The following is an 18,590-nucleotide window of genomic DNA, read 5'->3' as shown; positions in this document are numbered from 1 at the left end:
TGACATGTGTCCAGAGCACAAGTGTGTGGCTGTCTGATGGCTACTATTCTTTGCTGATGCTGCTTTGAGGCTCCCAAAGAAGAAAGGAATGCTCAGTGGGGTCTAAAAAGAAGTAATTATCCTTAATCCAAGTCACTGTTTGACATAGTGGGGCTGCTGACAGATATTTAGTGCAGACATTTGTGGTAAACTTAAAGATGCTCACCTGAGCGAGTGTACTGGATTCTTGGTTGTGGGATTTTTCAGGGTCCTTAATGTGGTGGCATTCATGCCCCATGGAAAATCCTTTGGTAACCCTGAGTTAGGTGATATAGAAGTTTCAGGCTGTGTTCTAGTAAGGATTCAGAGGCTAACTGAATGACTGTGCTTTCAGTGATCTAATCTGTGGGACTGGGTCATGACTGGGCACAGAATCCTTTCTGTTTTCAGTTCAGATACTCTGTAGAGATCTCAGTCCCAACTCTTCACTTGATAACTCAAGGAACTGAGGCCCAGAGAGGTTAAGGAACTTGTTCAAGGTTGTACCAAGTTAGTGGAGGAGCTGATGTAAGTACCACAGTCCTCTGATGCTCAGACCCAGCTCCATGCCCATACTGGGCGTGACGGGTCACAGGGCACAGCTGTGAGTTCAGCTAGTGGAGCAGACATTGGTTGCCGCATGAGCAGTGGGGATGGGCTGAATCAGTGTTTAGATTATCTGCATTCCTTCAGCCATGCCTTGGGTGGCATAATCCAGAGGCTTCACAAACTACTCACTCAGATCCAGAGAGCTCTAGTTTGTCGGTTTCCTCTTAACACACGGAGTCCAGACCTCAGCCCAGTTCTCCAGCTGTGCTTTGGCCAGGGCTGAGTGTGCTGGGATTCCTTTCTTCTCGGATTGCTGTTGATATACTGTTCTTGAATTAATGAAGATCAAGAGCAAGATAATTATTTTTCTAGGATCCATGTAGCACTTTTGGCTCGTATTAAGCTTGTGGTTAACCCTAGCTCTGTTTTATGAGAGTTACTGTCTAGTCAAGTTTTCGCTTAAGCTTTCATTAATCCAGAAAGGTTAATTTTTCAAACCTAAACGTAGGTCTTTACATTAACCCTGTTTCATTTCATCTTGGTAGTTTCGGCCCTGTACTCTTGACTGTCAGGATTAATTTTGAATCTTGACTCACTTATCCTTTCAGGTCTTTTTTTTTTCTGGTAGTACTGTAATAATTGCAGATGTAGTATGCAAGTTGCTGATGTCTTTGTTTCCCAGCCTGATTATGTTTCTCTGTAAGGAGAAAGAAGCGATGCTGAAGAATTCTTACTCCCTACTGTTTGCCAGGTACTGAGCCAGGTGCTTGATACATATTTTGATATTTAATCCTAATAGCCATATATGATCTTGACTTCCTCTTCTGTAAAAGGAGAATGACAGTTATCATCTCAAAGCATTTTGGAGAGTAAACAAGATAATTTATGTGCTTATTATAGTGCCTCACAGATAGTAAGCACCTGATGAGTTATTAGTTGCCTTTATCTCTGTCCCTCTTCTTTCATCTTCTCTTTGGACAGGTAGGGATAAGGACAGAAAACTAGGACATTGCATTAAAGAGTTCATCCCTTGGTGCCACAGAACCATCAGCTCCAGCTCTCATTTTCACACCACGTAACTGTTGTTTATTTCTGTGTTACACATTATCCCAACTCCTGGCAGAGAACCCAGGTAACCAAGGCTCAAATTCCTGACCCACAGGAAAATAGATGCGTGTTGTTTCAAGCTGCTGAGTTTATTGAACTTCACAAAATTGTTCACTGCTGTACCCCCAGTACCTATAATAGAGAGGCTTTTCTTTGTTGAGAGGCTTTGACAATTGATTCTTTCTCCTTACTGGTTATGGGTTTGTTTAGACTTTGTTTCTTCATGATTCATTCTTGGTAGACTGTTTCTACACGGATTCCTGTACAGTACAGGAATAATAAATAGAATATGTCCATTTTCTCTAGATTGTCCAATTTATTGGTGTGTAATTGCTCATAGTGGTCTCTCCCAACTCTTTGTATTTCTTCAGTATCTATTGCAGTTCCTCCTCTTACATTTGTATTTCATTTTTTTCTTGCTTAGTTCTGCTAAAGGTTTGTCAATTTGTTTATTCTTCAAAGAACGAACTCTTAGTTTTATTTTTCTTATTTATTTCTGTTCTGATCTTTATTATGTAATTTCTTATGCTACCTTTGGGCTTAGTCTATTCTTTTTCTGGTTCCTTGAGATGCATGTTAGGCTGTTTATGTGGATCTTTCTTACTCTATGCATTTATAGCTATTAACTTTCTTCTTAGAATTGCTTTTGCCACATCTCATAAGTTTTAGTATGTTGCATTTCCATTTTCATTTATCTCATTCAGCTCAGCCTGTGGGTACTGAAGAGGTTGGTTGGTAGCACCTGTTGGCAGGTGGGCTTGCTGTCAGGATCTTTAGTTGGGCGAGGTCACTGCCTGAACTCTGCATTTTAGTGAGGAGCGTGCTGCTGGCTTGGCTCCATGGTTGGTAGCACTTTGGCTGAGCTTCTTGTTCAAGCGGAGACCCTGGGGTGGGCTCCCTAGTTGGGTGGGGCTGCTATTGGTTTTGCATTCAGGTGGGGCCACTAGCTGGGCTCTGCAGTCACTTCTGATCAGGCAGGGTGGGAGGCTGTATTCAGTATCAGGGTGGTGCTGCTGGCTGGACTCTGCCGAAGGGCAGGGCCCTGGGCTGTGCTCCACCACTGCTCCTGGACCCGTGGGGTCTAGGGGGTCTGGCTTCATGTGGGGTCACAGGCTGTACCCAGAAGTTGGGCAGGGCCCCTACTGGGCTTTGCACTCAGGTAGCTGTCCCTCAGGTGGACGGGGCTAGAGAGTGTGCTTCGGGGGTGGGTGTGGCCTCTGTTCAGAGCTCCCTGGTCGGGTGGGGCTGCAGACTCTGCCGCATCACTGCACAGGGTCACTGGCTGGGCTCCCTGCCCAGACCAGACCACAAGGCTGTTGTTCAGCAGGAGGGCAGGGCTGAAGGCTCAGCGCCGCTGGCGTGGGCTGTAGGCTCTGAGGCTGCTCAGTCTCCCTGGTTGTGCGGGGCCTTAGCCAGTGTTCACCAGTTGTGCTGGGCTGCTGGCATGACTCTGCCTGGATGGATTGTAAGCTGTGCTCCACGCCTCCAGGCATCAGTAGCCAGGCTTCCTGGAGGGGTGAGATCGGGGTCTGTGCTTAGCAGTTGGGCAGAGCTATGAATTTGCTTCCCTGCCCAAGCAGGGCCGTAGAGTGGGGTCCACACTGGTACTGCCCGTTGTCTTGATATCCAAACTGAGCAGAGCTGACGACCAAGCTTCCTGGCCAGGTGGGGCTATTGGCTCAGCTCCGCAGAGAGGCAGACCTCTGGCAGGTATGTCTATTGGGGGCTGCTGCAAGGAAGATCTTAGTCCACTACCACCTTGATGCTGCTTGCTGTAAGCCTCACACGCTCTTCCATCTGTGGTCAAACTCTGCACATTCCCCAGCGAGCCCCGTGAGGTGAGACCTGAGTGGGCCTTCTGGGATGCATCCTGCAATGTGAGGGTGCTGGGTGTCCACCTTGGGCTCTCTTTTTCCTCTGGAGGAACCGTAGGCCCATGGGGCCCCTCTCAGTGGGGCTCTGTGCTGGCCTTGGGGAAGGTTCCATGCGTTCCAAGTGAAGACACTCCTCCTCCCCTTCTAGTGAGATTCTTCTTGGTCTCTGTGCCTCTCCACCAGGCTCTGAGATTTTCCTAGTGGAGTCTTGTCTCTGGAGAGCTGTAAGTTGGTCTTCTGGCGATGGAGACCAAAGCAAGAAATGACCTATGTCACCATCTTGATTCAGGATGATGAAATGTCTACAGAAAGGAGACTGGTTTACCTTGTTTAACCCAGAGTTTCTCAAGCATATCTTACCAGGAAACTCTCTTTTCACAGAAGCCCTTTTAATATCCATACAATCCACTCTGAGAAATGTTGCTAAGATGATTCCCTAATGTAAGACAGAGCTAGAACCTCATAAAGCCCACTCACTTATGTTTTCCCTATAAAAATTTAATGAATAGTTATAAATGATTCATAGAAAATTTATATTAAAAGGAATAGAGTCTTTATAGAAATATTGTGATAATTTCTCATTACATTAAGACTATTTATTTTCATTACCTTAATTTTGTATTATGTCTTTTAATAATGCATTTGAACTTATATTTCCCTCTAAGGAGAAATATTTAACTGTCACTCACTTATTCAAGGTGTGAAAAGGCCCTGAGCCTTATTCACAGCTCCTGCCTTCTTTTTTTTTTTTTTTTAAGCTCCTGCCTTATTCTTGCAACTACCCTCTGCTGCTGGAGTTGAATGTCTTTGCTGCAAATTCTAATGGCAAGAGCAAAAGTTTCTAATCTTGTGCTCTGATAATCTTAGGCTGCCAAAGTTTCTGAATATGTTTCGGATGTCTGAGCCTGAGTTTTCTGTTCATACAGCTGCTGTCTGCTTCTTTTAACTTGGCATTCTTTTGCGAGACAGAGATTATTGAGTGCGTGGTGTTTAAATTGGTAGTGGGCTGGGTCCCTCATGATGGGCTCTTTCAGATAGAAGATGCTTGGGCACCCGATCCCTTGTCATACCTGCATCGATGTTACTCCTTAATTTAATTTAATACTCACATCACACAATGGGATACTTCCGGTCCACCTGTTCTCTAGTGCTAATGTCAGCTTGGCTTCTAATCTGACCAATGCTTTGTGCAGACTACTCTTTTTTTTTCTTTCAATCTTTAGACAGATTATAGACAGATCGGGGTGGGTGGTGGGTGGGAGAAAAGAATGTAGAGGTTATTTGGTTGTTTTGAATAAATTCCCAGGAATATGACACTGTGGGCATGGGTCAGTTCTCCACGGGATCTGACCTGCTTCCTGCAGATGCCTCTGGCCCTGTACTCCCATCTCTAGTCGCACCCCGGGGATCCTCTGTTGTTGTTGTTGCAGCAGCAGGGGGTGCCGTGGAAACCCACTGGGCGTCCACACATTAACAACTTGGAAATGTTGGGGCATTAATACTGATGGGGTGAACTTTGATCATGGACATTGGGAACTGGTAGATAACATTTCTTCTCTCCACTCACAGTTCTAAAACATTTACAAAATGTTGTTTATTTATTATTTATTCTGCTGTGTTGGGTCTTAGTGGTGGCACAGGGGATCTCCATTGTGTCATGAGAACCTTTCGTGACAGGCACATACTCTTTCTAGTTGTAGCACGTGGGCTCAGTGGTTGCTGCGTGCATGCTTAGTTGCTCCATGGAATGTGGGAATCTCAGTACCCCATCCAGGAATAGAACCTGCATCCCCTGCATTACAAGGCAGATTCTTAACCACTGGACCACCAGGGAATTGCTTCTGAAACATGTTTTATATGGCATATCAGACCGTCCTGTAAGACCGAGAAGCCAGTTGTCGATAGTGGAGACCAACTTGATAAAGAATATTTATAATGGCTTCTCCTTCTAGCCTGCTTTGCTGACACTGTCATTCATACCTTTTCCTTGGGATCCTGTATCTCAGTAAAGGACTCACTGGAGTCTTTCTTCCAAACTCTGCTTTCTGGAGCAATCCATGTTAAGACAAGTGACTAAGTTATAACTCCATCGGCTGTATTTCATGAAAATATGGGTTAAAAGAACCATCATTTTATGATTCTGAATTTATTTCTGAAATGTTTAAAGAGGTATAAACATAGGATCAAATTTAATTATACATTTAAAGAAGTGGAACAGCCTTAAAACTGTATCCATCAATTCTTCCTTCCTTGTCTCCTTTTTATGACCATTATGAGGAAATGTTTTTAAGACATTTGGTAAAACACACCTTCAGAGAGTGACTGCAGCCTGTGGATCCTGGCATTAGAATCGTTGGTACCATCACAGACATTCTGTCCCAGAACTCTTCTTTTCCTGCCCCACAGCCTATGGTGATGCCATTTACTAACCTGCATAAATTATAGACAGATATCAACTTGTGGGTTTCCCAGGTGGCTCAGTGGTAAAGAATCCACCTGCCAATGCAGGAAACATGGGTTTGATTTCTGGGTCAGGAAGATTCCCTGGAGAAGGAAATGGTGATCCACTCCAGTATTCTTGCCTGGAGCATCCCATGGACAGAGGAGCGTGGAGGGCTACAGTCCATGGGGTTGCAAAGAGTCAGACACAGTTGAGTGACTAAATAACAACATATAATGTGTATTCACCTGTCTGGGAATTTACTTTTTATATCCTACAGAAATAAGAATATAAAAAAAATAAAATAAAATAAGGGTGAAGGAAAAAATGAGGGAAAAATAATAATGCCCCAGAGCTTATGTAATAACCACAGAGGCATGTCCGTTGTGTGTGTGCATTATAACTGTATGTGTTTCCTAGTTGCCAAAGAAAAAAGATATATATAAAATGAGCAATGATAGTTTCTATGCCTATAAAATAAAAATTTACCTTCTTTCCAGGAGATGCAGAACCTGTATTGTATCAAGATCTAAGGAAAATTTCTCTGGTGTTTCCACAGAAGAGGTGAGTTTTATATGGCTGATTAATGTGCTCCATGACATACCTGCCACACAGGTAAGGACTTCATAGGACTGTTTCTTTTAGCCTCCTTTGGCGTTGTCTAGGCGGTGCTCTGACAGCCTCATTGACTGGGCAGGCCAAGAGCGTCTCATCCCTGGGACCAATTTCAAATAGGATTTCTCCCACGTGAACATTTGATGAGAATTGAGTCAGCCTGGAGTTTGCTGGGAGTACAGTTGAAGTCTTATTGGATGCCACATCATTTAAATATGTATACCCTAAGATGATAAGCACTTAAACTCTCTAGTACTGCTTCAGGTGTTTGGGTGAAAAATGACTGGTTTGTCTCTGGTGAAAGGGGACCACATTGTCTGGACAGCAGAAAGTCCGTTGACATCTCTCACATTCCCTCTTGGGAATTTCCCCGCTGCTAACATGCTGATTAACTGGGATTTGAATTTTGTTGCATATTACGCATCTCAGTCTTTGTGATGCATCTCTGGGGGTCTGATGTCAAGCAGGTTCACCGCTTGAAGTATTTTCTGCCTTTTTCAGCGGTTGGTAGGTTCCCGCGATGACGTGCAGGTGGTCAGAGGAGGGGAGCTGCCTGGTGCAAGTCTGTGTTCTATGCAGCCTCCAGGAATGGGTGTCATACAGAGAATATGGGCACATATTTTGCACACCTGCTTTGGAAATTATTTCCATTTTATCAGGAGTGTCACAGGCATTTTTCACAATGTCTGTTTGAAGGGAGGTGATGTCAGCACCATTTTATAGATAAGGACCTGACAGATACTCATATTGGAGAAGAATTCTGAAGTCAAAACTTCTCATTTGAGGAACATACATTAAAAAAATTTTTTTTTCCCAAGATAGTCTTTTTCCTGAGCTGTGTCTGTGGTTGGAAACCGTTTAAAACTAACTTCAATTTTCTGTAAAGTTTTTCTTGACCTTTATTTTTAAAAAATGAAAATTTTTGGCCATACTGTGTCTCACTGCTGCTCAGGCTGCTCTCTAGCTGCGCTGCTAGGGCTTCGCAGCGCACTGGCTTCTCGTATTTCAAAGCACAGGTTCGCGGGTGTGTGGGCTTCAGTGGTTGCGGCTCCCGGGCTCTAGAGCACAGGCTCAGTAGCTGTGGTGCGTGGGCTTAGTTGCTCTGCAGCATGTGGGATCTCCTGGATCAAGGATTGAACCCGTGTCTCCTGCATGGGCAGGTGGGTTCTTTACCACTGAGCCACCAGGGAAGCCCTCCTGACCTCTTCTGATTGAGTAAAAATTTTTATTCCTTCTGGCTTCAGAGGAGCTCTATATAAACATTTGTTTTGGCATGTTTTATTTTATAGTTAATTGCTGTTGTGATTCTTAAGGTTGGGGTCAGTCCTTTATCATCTCTGTAAGCCTGTTGCATTGCATGATATTTGAACATAGACCCTAAAGAGTTCTTTAATATTACCTGCCTCTACTGATCAGTTTCTGGTGCGATATCATTATATGCACAAGATCCCATTGTAGAGACCGATAGTTATTTTTATGATAGGCAATGGAAACCGTTTTGACCTTCTTAACCTTCTAGGAAAGTAAGAAATTTCACTGCTCACATGAGAATGCTAATGAAGTCATATGTTTACAATGGGAAAGATAGGCGATTCCATATTGCCATTCCCGCTCCTGACTGATACCTTAAAAGCAGACACTCAGTTCAGTTCAGTTCAGTTCAGTTGCTCAGTCGTGTCCGACTCTTTGTGACCCCATGAATCGCAGCACACCAGGCCTCCCTGTCCATCACCATCTCCCAGAGTTCATTCAAACTCACGTCCATCTAGTGGGTGATGCCATCCAGCCATCTCATCCTCTGTTGTCCTCTCTTCCTCCTGCCCCTAATCCCTCCCAGCATCAGAGTCTTTTCCAATGAATCAACTCTTCGCATGAGGTGGCCAAAGTACTGGAGCAGATACTAATTAAATGCAAACACCATTTTAAATAGAATTGAATTATTGTGTTGTGACCTAATTGCCTGTGTGTTGACAGTGGAAACTCATAAGTAACTATAGTGTCTGCAAAGTAGCCCTGCGCAGACAAGCAGTATTCCAGCTATCAGCTGGCCTTTGTCAAACAGTAAAGGTGATGTCTATTGAAGACTAAAGCCATATCCCATCTTTGATCTGGAGGAGCTAGTCCATCTCCTGGCTCCCCTACCTACTGAATAGGATAATATAGGGCTCTAAGTACCTGAGAGTTAATGGTAGGCTTAGTAGAAAAGAATGGTTGTGATCTTTCAGGCTGAGAAATTTGGGTGGATTAAGTGGTTAGTCATTGTTGGAAAAGGTAAGATTGAAGGGAGAAAAGCAGTTTCAGTAAAGGAAGATGGAAAAAGGCGATTGAACCTTGACTGAACCAACTCTTAGCCTGTTAGCTTGAGGGCTGAAAACTGCTGGAAAAAACCTAAGAGATTCTCAAAAACAGGGGCATGTGTTACTCTTCTTTGTATCCCTGAGATTAAACAGAGATTATCAAGCAGATGGTAGACACTGTGAAAGGCATAGGAAATGGCACAGTGGAAAGCCGTGGGCTTTGGGATCGAACAGATTCATGTGCAGATTTTGATTCTACCACTTTTCACCTGTGTGTCCTTGGGAAAACTACTTAACCTATCTGGTCTTCAGTTACTTTGTATTATAGAAATGGAGATAGTACATGTTGCATAGATTTTTGTGAAGATTAAGTGAGGTCTTGTCAGAATGTGCCAACATAGAGAAATTGCCCAAGAAATGATAGTGTATTTGATGAGTAAATTTTTGATGACTACATAGAGATCAATGTCTCTTTTTCCTTATATGAAATACGTTCTTTTATAATCTTTTTTTGTGAAGGATAAAATGATAATAAAGATTTCTACACAGGATCTAGGATAGCTGAAGCAAAACTAAAGAAAAATACTGTGGGAGGAATCACTCTATCTGATTTTAACACATATTAAATATCTACTGTAGAATCCAGAGTTAGACCCATACAAATATGCCCAACTAATTTTTAATTGTTTTTTTAATGTTTAAATTGTGGTAAAAAACATAAAATTTATCATCTTAACCATTTTTAAGTAAACAGTTCAGTAATGTTAAGTATATTCATATTGTGCAAAGATCTTCAAAACTTTTCCTCCCCAACTGATTTTTGACAAAAGTGCAAAAACAATTCAATAGAGGAAGGTTAATTGTTTCAGTGAATTGTATTGGAGCAGTTGGACATTCATAGGCAGAAAACCGAACTCAACCTTACACTTTATACAAATACTAATTAACAGTGGATCATGGGCTTAAATGTAAAATGTTAAACTATAAAAGTTTCAGTTAAAAAAAAAAAAGACTGGGTGAGGATTTCATAGATTTGGCTCCAAAAGCATAATCCATAAAAGGAAAAATGGATAAATTGACTTCATAAGAGTTAAAGACTTTGCAAAGGACCTCATGATGAGGACAAAGAGCTGGAGGCTGGGAGAAAATATCTGCAAATCAGATATGTCACATAAGACTAGTGTTGAAGATATGTAAAGACTGCTAAAGGCCAATAGTGAAAAAACACAATCCAATAGAAATGGGCAAAAGACATGAACAGACATCTCACTGAAGAGTCTATACACACAGCAAATAAACACAAGGAATATGTTTGGCATCAGCAGCCATTAGGAAATGCAAATTAAAACCACAAAAAGATATTTCTACACACTTATCAGGATGGCAAAATAAAGCAACTTAGCATGCACACATTTTGGCAGGGGCTTAAAAATAAAAAAGCAAATGAGTTTCAGAGATGCAGTGTTTGAGAAGACTAAGGAATTTGCAGTCGAGCTGGGAAGAAATCTGCAGCTTCCAGGGCAGCATTGGCCAGTAGTTTTCCCTGAAGCTGAATATGTTCTGTATCTGTGCTGCCCAGTCTCGTGGTCACAGTTCACCTGCAGGTAGTGAACACTTGATATGCAGATCATGTGACTGAATTTTACATTTTATCTAATTTTGAGGAATTAAAAAAAAATCATTTGACTGCACCCCACAGCATGTGGGATCTTAGTTGCCCACCTCAGGATCCAATTCACACCCCTTTCACTGGAAGCATGGAGTCTGACCACTGGATCACCAGGGAAGCCGCTGAGTAATTAGAATTTAATTTACATAGTGCATGTGGCTAGTGCTGCTGTACTGGACAGTGTGGAGAAGTGGTGCGTTCAGGAAGTAGGAGGAAGCATTTCGAGCATAGGCAGCTCAAGGAGGTCAACCCGAACCATGTTTTCTTACTGAAACATGGCAAGTTTAGATCAGATCAAAGTTTTTGGTTGGAATCTTGGAAGTCACTAAGTTAGATGGCTTCAAAGAAAAACTTGGAATTGTTATGGAGGGGTAGACTCAAAAGACATTACTTTCCCCACTACTTAGGGCAGTGACTTTACACTGGGGTTGTGCATAATGGTGACCCATGGAGGAGAACTGAAAGACATAATGTGAATACAAAATTATATGTAGCAGTATTGACCAGAATGGAATATCATGTAACTTTGCATCCCCCAGTTGATACATCACACATGCCTTGAGATCCTTTAGTCCTACAGGGGTAAACAGTAATGCGTGGAAGGATATCTGCTCCGCTGGTAACCTGAATCTGAATGTCCAGTGGCTCTTGCCCTAACCATGGGATGCCGAACCCTTTCTGGGTCTTGATAAGAGGGTCAGACTAATGATTTTAAGATTCTAATTCTCAGGTTTTACTTATTTTTTATTTTTGTTTATTTAGCAGGCACACTTTAATCCATCAAATGTGAGAATAATCTACGTTTTTTAGATGCAAAGACTCTCCTCCCCAGCCCTTGTGAGTGTGCTAAGTTGCTTCAGTCGTGTCCGACTCTTTGCAACCCCATGGTTGCGTGTCCATGAGATTCTCCAGGCAAGAATACTGGAGTGGGTTGCCATGCCCTCCTCCAGGGGATCTTCCCCACCTACGGATTGAACCTGTGTCCTTACATCTCCTGCATTGTCAGGTGGGTTCTTTACTGCTGCCTGGGAAGCCCCCTCCCCAGCATACCCCATCTCAAAATGGTGAAAGTAGAGTGCTGAACTGTTATTCAGAAAGTCATAAGGAAAATCCCATTTGGGGTCTGATCTGAATTGTGATACCATGAATGCAATATTTGAATCTTTTTTGGGGGTGGGGGGTGGGGGCATGCAGTATATCTTGCATGATCTCAGTTCCCTGACCCAGGGATTGAACCCAGCCCACAGCAGTGAAAGTGCTGAATCATAACCACTAGACCACTGCTGCCGCTAAGTCGCTTTGGTCGTGTCCGACTCTGTGCGACCCCATAGATGGCAGCCCACTAGGCTCTTCTGTCCCTGGGATTCTCCAGGCAAGAACACTGGAGTGGGTTGCCATTTCCTTCTCCAATGCATGAAAATGAAAAGTGAAAGTAAAGTCGCTCAGTTGTGCCCAACTCTTAGCGACCCCATGGACTGCAGCCTACCAGGCTCCTCCGTCCATGGGATTTTCCAGGCAAGAGTACTAGGGTGGGGTGCCATTGCCTTCTCCAACTAGACCACTAGGGAGCTCCCAATATTTGATATTTAAAAGAATAAGAAAAACCAGACTTTATCCAAGAATGATCTATTGCAGAAGATGAATTTTTTCTTGAGTGCCTTTGAAGGTCATGGCTTCACCAAGATGTGTTAAGCTTAATAAATAGTTGGCATCTATGGGGGCACTTTCAGGTTTCTTAGGGTAAGAAACTGCTCCTGCTGGTAACCTGAATCTGACTGTCAAGTGACTCTCACCCTAACCATGGCATGCCTTCACAGTAGCTTCAAAAGTGCTCTCAGTGTCCCTGTGACTCAAAAGAACCAGGAGACAATTTCTGCTGGCTTCTGGGGTGAGACTTCGGGGATTCGGTTTGCAAAGGAGAATGCTTTCAAAAGAGATCGTGTACGTTAAGCCTCTTTTTCCCAGGGACCCAGAGCACTTAATTGTCAGTTTCCTGTGAAGGACACATGGGGGAACTGAGGCTTTTCTTCTCATGGTGCACGGAGGTCCCTAACTCGCAAACTGACTGGTACAACCTCCCTCTGTTCTCTCTGCTAATTAGACTTCCTCCTTTGGGTTAGCGGTCTGGGCATTTAACGGATGAAATGGTGAGCAGCTGGAGAAGGCTGAACTCTTTGATGGAATTAAGTCCCAGAGATCCCCAAGGAGAGGTTTGGTGAGGGAGCCCTTGGTTGTTAGTCAGGAGGTAGGCAGACTGCAGTTGGAAATTTTCACGGCTAAAAATCTTTACTCAATGGGAAGCTGTAAGCACAACCCGTCCTAGATAAACACAGAGCAGGGGACAAGCTGATCTCCCCTGCACTGCTTGGTCTGTGTGTTCACCTTGAGCTGGCTGGGTGAGTTTGGCTTGTCCAAGAGCTGAGTGTATGGACAATTGAGGGTCTCGGAACAGTTGACTTTGTGTGCATTTAATATCATGTATAATTTCATTTAGAATTTGGGATTTTATTTTAGATTCTCAAGACAATTCATAGAGTCAATATAACATGGTAGATCAAAGTTTTTACCCAGTTTAAATGTTCCCCTCACGAAAATGTGTACTTTCAGTAAAGGGAGTTGACTACGCAGATTAGCAAAAGACACCTGGGACTTGATTTTATGTTTCTAGCTGTTTTTTTTTTTCCTCCTTCTTTTTCTCTGAGTTAAAGGGAACTTAAACTGATGTCCTGGTCAGCTGAGACAGCTGCTGCGTTGTCATTTTCTGTCTTGGACTTTGATATTCTCTTTCTTTTGGCTCTTAGTGTGTGTGTGTTTGTGTGTGTGAATGTTTTTGTGGGACACAGAACCTGAGAGGAAGTCTCTCTGAGTTTTTCTCCCTTTGAGTTCACCGGTTTGTATCTTTTGATCTATTAATTTCTTTGGGCTAGTTTCTTTCTTGGCCAGTGCATTACCCCTGTTCAGTACTCAATCATTACACCATGCGGGGACTAAAGCAATGTAATGAAGGGGCCCAAAGGAGAAGGCAGTGGCACCCCACTCCAGTACTCTTGCCTGGAAAATCCCATGGACGGAGGAACCTGGTGGGCTGCAGTCCATGGGGTCGCTAGGAGTTGGACACAGCTGAGCGACTTCATTTTCACTTTTCACTTTCATGCATTGGAGAAGGAAATGGCAGCCCACTCCAGTGTTCTTGCCTGGAGAATCCCAGGGATGGGAGAGCCTGGTGAGCTGCCCTTTATGGGGTCACACAGAGTCGGACATGACTGAAGTGACTTAGCATTAGCTGATATAATGGTGTAGAAACCTTTTTGATTTGACTTGCTTCCTTGGTGGCTCAGACGATAAAGAATCTGCCTGTAGTGCAGGAGATCTGAGTTTGATCCCTGGGTCAGGAATATCCCCTGGAGAAGGGCATGACAACCCACTCCAGTATTCTTGCCTGGAGAATCCCATGGACAGAGGAGACTGGCGGCTACAGTCCATGGGGTTTCCAAGAGTCGGACACGACTGAACAACCAAAACTTTCATGAAGCCACTTTAGAGATTATGAACAAAATGTAGATTATTGCTTTGAGATACCCTCTACTTGGGTCCTAACAATGAATTTTTATGCTAAAAACATCACCAATGAGGAACCATTATGAACTGCAAGGAGATCCAACCAGTCCATTCTAAAGGACATCAGCCCTGGGTGTTCTTTGGAAGGAATGATGCTAAAGCTGAAACTCCAGTACTTTGGCCACCTCATGCAAAGAGTTGACTCATTGGAAAAGACTCTGATGCTGGGAGGGATTGGGGGCAGGAGGAGAAGGGGACGACAGAGGATGAGATGGCTGGATGGCATCACCGACTCGATGGACGTGAGTCTGAGTGAACTCCGGGAGATGGTGATGGACAGGGAGGCCTGGTGTGCTGCGACTCATGGGGTCGCAAAGAGTCGGACACGACTGAGCGACTGAAGTGAACTGAACTGAACGCATTTTCCACTGATTATTTTTTTATGTTACCATCATGCATTCTTCACTGTGTGATTGGAATAAATCTTTGTGAATGTAGGGACCCCTTATCCAGCTCAAGTCATTAATTCTTATTATTGTGGACCTTCTTCATTAATCACCTATTTAAGAAGTGAATTTTCTCATGTCCATTTATAATCTTACAGAGAACTGTAGAAGAAGTTTTAGGAAAATTTGTTCAGTTGTTTGGGAGCCTTTCAAATGCAAAAGCAAAAAAGTATTTGTCAGCCATTCAAAAAATTATTCAAATCATCTGTTGTACTCAGAAACCTTGAAAATAGATCAATTTACATATGACATTTATTATAGCTATTTATAGTTTGATTTACAAAATATGCTCAGCATGCAAACTTGCTAGATGCATACTAAAAGAATGAATGCTTGAAGGAATTTTTAGCTAAAGTTTAACTGAACTCCTGCTCAGCTAGGCTTGGTGGAAATGTGTGTTCTTGACTTGCATATGTTTTGTCTCAAAAAAAGATAATGAGTATGCCTTTACTAAAAGAAAGTATTATATATTGTAGCATTTAAATGGGGGTTTTTACCTTGCATTCTATTACTTCTCTCATTAAATTCTGGAGTAAGTAATGCCATGTACTGCAGAAAATACAAAGGAAAGGTAAGACATGATCTCTTCTGGAATCCTGCAGTTCAGTTAGGGAGATATGGCTAGCGTGTATGACACTATCATCACCGTCAGCAAGACAGTGTATAATAAGATGGAACATTGTGAGGTATGGATTGAAATTACCAGAGAACTTCAGAGAAGGGGGAGAAGAATGTGGGTTGAAATGATCAGAGAAAAAGAATTAGTGTACCAGTTGGGCCAACTTGGACAACTTAACATTCAAGCTTCCTAGATTCATCTGAGTCTTCAAAAAATAAAATCCATTCCATTTTCTCTTGGTTGAGTAAATCCCTTCCTGGAACTCTTTTCAAGGTGTGTGTTAGTCCTTCTTTATTGAATCCTCTGTCTCTTAACCTTGCCTAGTATTTTCATCTCTTTCTGTCTCTTTGAGATTCGTGTTGAGCAATTTCGTCAGATCGATCTTGGCACTAGTCCTCTTTTCCTGTGTTGACTCTGCTCTTTAATGCATTTGCTGGATTTTATAATTTCAGTCTCTCTTTCTATATATATACATATAAGTATATATATATATAAAGTTCCTAGAAATATTGCTTTCTTATTTTGATGCCTTCTCTCTGAGCTTTTTCTTTGCTGATTTTAATTTTTGAACAATATTCTGTTCTTACACTTTTCCCATATCTTCTTTTATGTTCTTAATCATTTGAAACGTAGTTATTTTTTAGCTTATTCAGATTATCTGTATTTATAGATCGAGGATCTAATCCTGCATTTTATTGTGATAGTGCATAGATTCGTAGTGGATTTATGAAATATTGCTCATCATAAATCCACTACGAATCTAAATATTGCTCATGTGTTTGGAGAAGGCAAGGGCACCCCACTCCTGTACTCTTGTCTGGAAAATCCCATGGACAGAGGAGCCTGGTAGCTGCAGTCCATGGGGTCGCTAAGAGTCGGACATGACTGAGTGACTTCACTTTCACTTTTCACTTTCCTGCATTGGAGAAGGAAATGGCAACCCACTCCAGTGTTCTTGCCTGGAGAATCCCAGGGACGGCAGAGCCTGGTGGGCTGCTGTCTGTGGGGTCGCACAGAGTTGGACACAACTGAAGCGACTTAGCAGCAGCAGCAGCTCATGTGTTTATAATTATTGAGCTTGAAGTTAATCTTCAGTGGTACTTTATCTGTGGGCTATGTGGCCAGGATTGAGAACATAGCCTTTCAGAGTTGGTTTGCATTAGCATTCCAGGGGCTTAACAACCTGAGACAAATTTTTATGCTGATATCTTGGATTGAGGGTTAGCACGTCATGTACTAGTATAAACTCAAACCAAAAAATTTGGGTGTTGCCCGGACTCAGATATATGCATTCTTAGGAGAGAATATTTTTTCCACTGAAGATTAGGCTTGAAATAGACCACTTTTTTTTTGATCTACATGCCTCTGGTTAGTTTGTTTTTTCCTTAATCCACTTTTCATGAAAGTGAGTCTTTAAAAGGTCCCAGCTTAAATCAGAAGCCTGAATTCTAATTCCAACACAGACAAAAAAATTAACACCCTTAGAGTACCCCCCAAACAGTAATGTCCCCTTCCTTCCTTTGTACCTTGCCATGTGATACCAATTAGAAGGCTTACCTCTCTGGTTTTTAGCTGCTTATTTCTGGCATTTGAGAATTTTAATTTCTTGCAAATTCACCTATACTTTTAAAGAGTGCTTGCTGTATTTTATCCAGCATCTTTAGGTTATACTATAGAAGAAGAATTTTCAGGACTCTTTTCCCCGCTTTTGTCAGAACCGGAGGTCCTTTTAGTCGTTCAGTCATGTCCAGCTCTTTGTGACCCCATGGACTGTTGTTTGCTGAGCTTCTCTGGCTATGGAATTCTCCAGGCAAGAATACTAGAGAGGGTAGCCATTTCCTTCTCCAGGGGATCTTCCTGACCCAGAGATTGAACCTGGGTCTCCTGCATTTCAAGCAGGTTCTTTACCGTCTGGGTCACATATTCCAAACCTTATTCTCGTGAGCTTCATGACTGCAATTACCCTTTTGCTTGCCAAAGTTATCAATCAGTCTCTCTTTTGGGGGCAGCTTCTTGTCTGCCTAAAATAAGCATAGATTTCCATTTTGAAAAGGTTTCCACTTGATGGATATTTCTGTCTTTCTTGAGCTTTGTTCTAAGATGCAGTTAAAATACTCAGAAACAGTTTGATCCTTTCCAATATTGGCTTTATTCCTCATGCTGTGGGCTTCCTTGATGATTCAGATGGTAAAGAATCTGCCTGCAATGCAGGAGACCTGGGTTTGATCCCTGGGTTGGGAAGATCCTCTGGAGAAGGGAAAGGCTACCCACTCTAGGATTTTTACCTGGAGAATCCCATGGACAGAGGAGCCTGGAGGGCTACAGTCCATGGGGTTGCAAAGAGTCAGACACGACTGAGCACCTAACACTGTCCCTTTTCACTTCCCGATGTCGTACAATAGATCCAGGATTTGTAGAGTATTCATATAGGTTGTAAAGTGCTGGGTCCAAAATCTCAAATCTGAGACAAAATAGTGAAAAAAAAATGACACGGCTTTGAGAATTTAATGACTCCGGAAGTCTAGATGTACTTTTTCTTAAGTTCTGAATGTTCAGTATCTCTGAGCATTTGGATAGAATTGCATTGCCTCCCTCATTGGAATGAGGCCTCTTTATTATCTGAGTTCCTATCCTGTTTATTCAGACTGATTTTCTACAAGGGAGACATGGCCACACATGTTTTTGTTATGGCTACTGTCATTGCTTCCTTAGGACAGTGGCCAAAGAGATGAAGTAACTGAGTTGACTGAGCTGGAGCCAGTGACATGTCCATTCAACCCATGTTCTTCTGTTCATTCTGCCTGTCAGTGACTCAACAAAGAGCTACTGAACCCCTGCCATGGGCCAGGAATTGTATTAGCAGTGGGAACGTAAAGATGAATGAGATATGAACCATGGGACACCTGAAGGGTAGCTGGGACTCTGCACACTGGAGTCCCAGAATGGGGTCATTGGCCAACCCAGCACTCAGACTCTGTTGAAGAGCGGTGTTCTGTGCTGGAATTCGGGTCAGAGAGAATCTTCACCAAGTAGACTGCGTTCTCAGGGAAACTGTGGAAGCCAGAAGCAATTGCAGGATGTCCCTGGCGGTCCAGTGACTATGACTGCATGCTTCCAGTACAGGAAGCCTGGGTCAGTGCCTACTTGGGGAACTAGGTATGTGGGGACTAGGATCCCATATGTCACATGGTTTTGGTTTTAATCAGGGCAGTATGATGCATGGATTTGCTTTGAAACTCAGAAAGTGAGTGTAAGCCCTGAGGTTTTATTTAGAAACGTCATGGCCGCAGGGAAGTTACTGAACGTTTAATCCCTTCATCCACAAAATGGAAGTACTA

At 42.8% G+C, this 18,590-nt stretch overlaps 1 long non-coding RNA gene across 3 annotated transcripts in view; it reads left to right on the top strand.

The window, feature by feature from the left end:
- Positions 1-2,941: 2,941 nt before the first annotated feature.
- LOC138430874 (uncharacterized) overlaps positions 2,942-18,590 on the top strand; it is a 318,052-nt gene continuing 302,403 nt past the window's right edge. For all 3 annotated transcript variants that reach the window (XR_011253432.1, XR_011253433.1, XR_011253434.1), the window contains exons 1-2: positions 2,942-3,384; positions 6,489-6,552. This is a non-coding gene — a long non-coding RNA (uncharacterized lncRNA). The remainder of the gene's footprint in view (positions 3,385-6,488; positions 6,553-18,590) is intronic.

This window comes from Ovis canadensis, chromosome 26 (assembly GCF_042477335.2).
Source record: "Ovis canadensis isolate MfBH-ARS-UI-01 breed Bighorn chromosome 26, ARS-UI_OviCan_v2, whole genome shotgun sequence".
NCBI classification, from domain to species: Eukaryota; Metazoa; Chordata; class Mammalia; order Artiodactyla; family Bovidae; genus Ovis; species Ovis canadensis.
The sequence above is the reverse complement of the archived record's forward strand: the minus strand, read 5'-3'. Positions and strand labels throughout refer to the sequence as shown.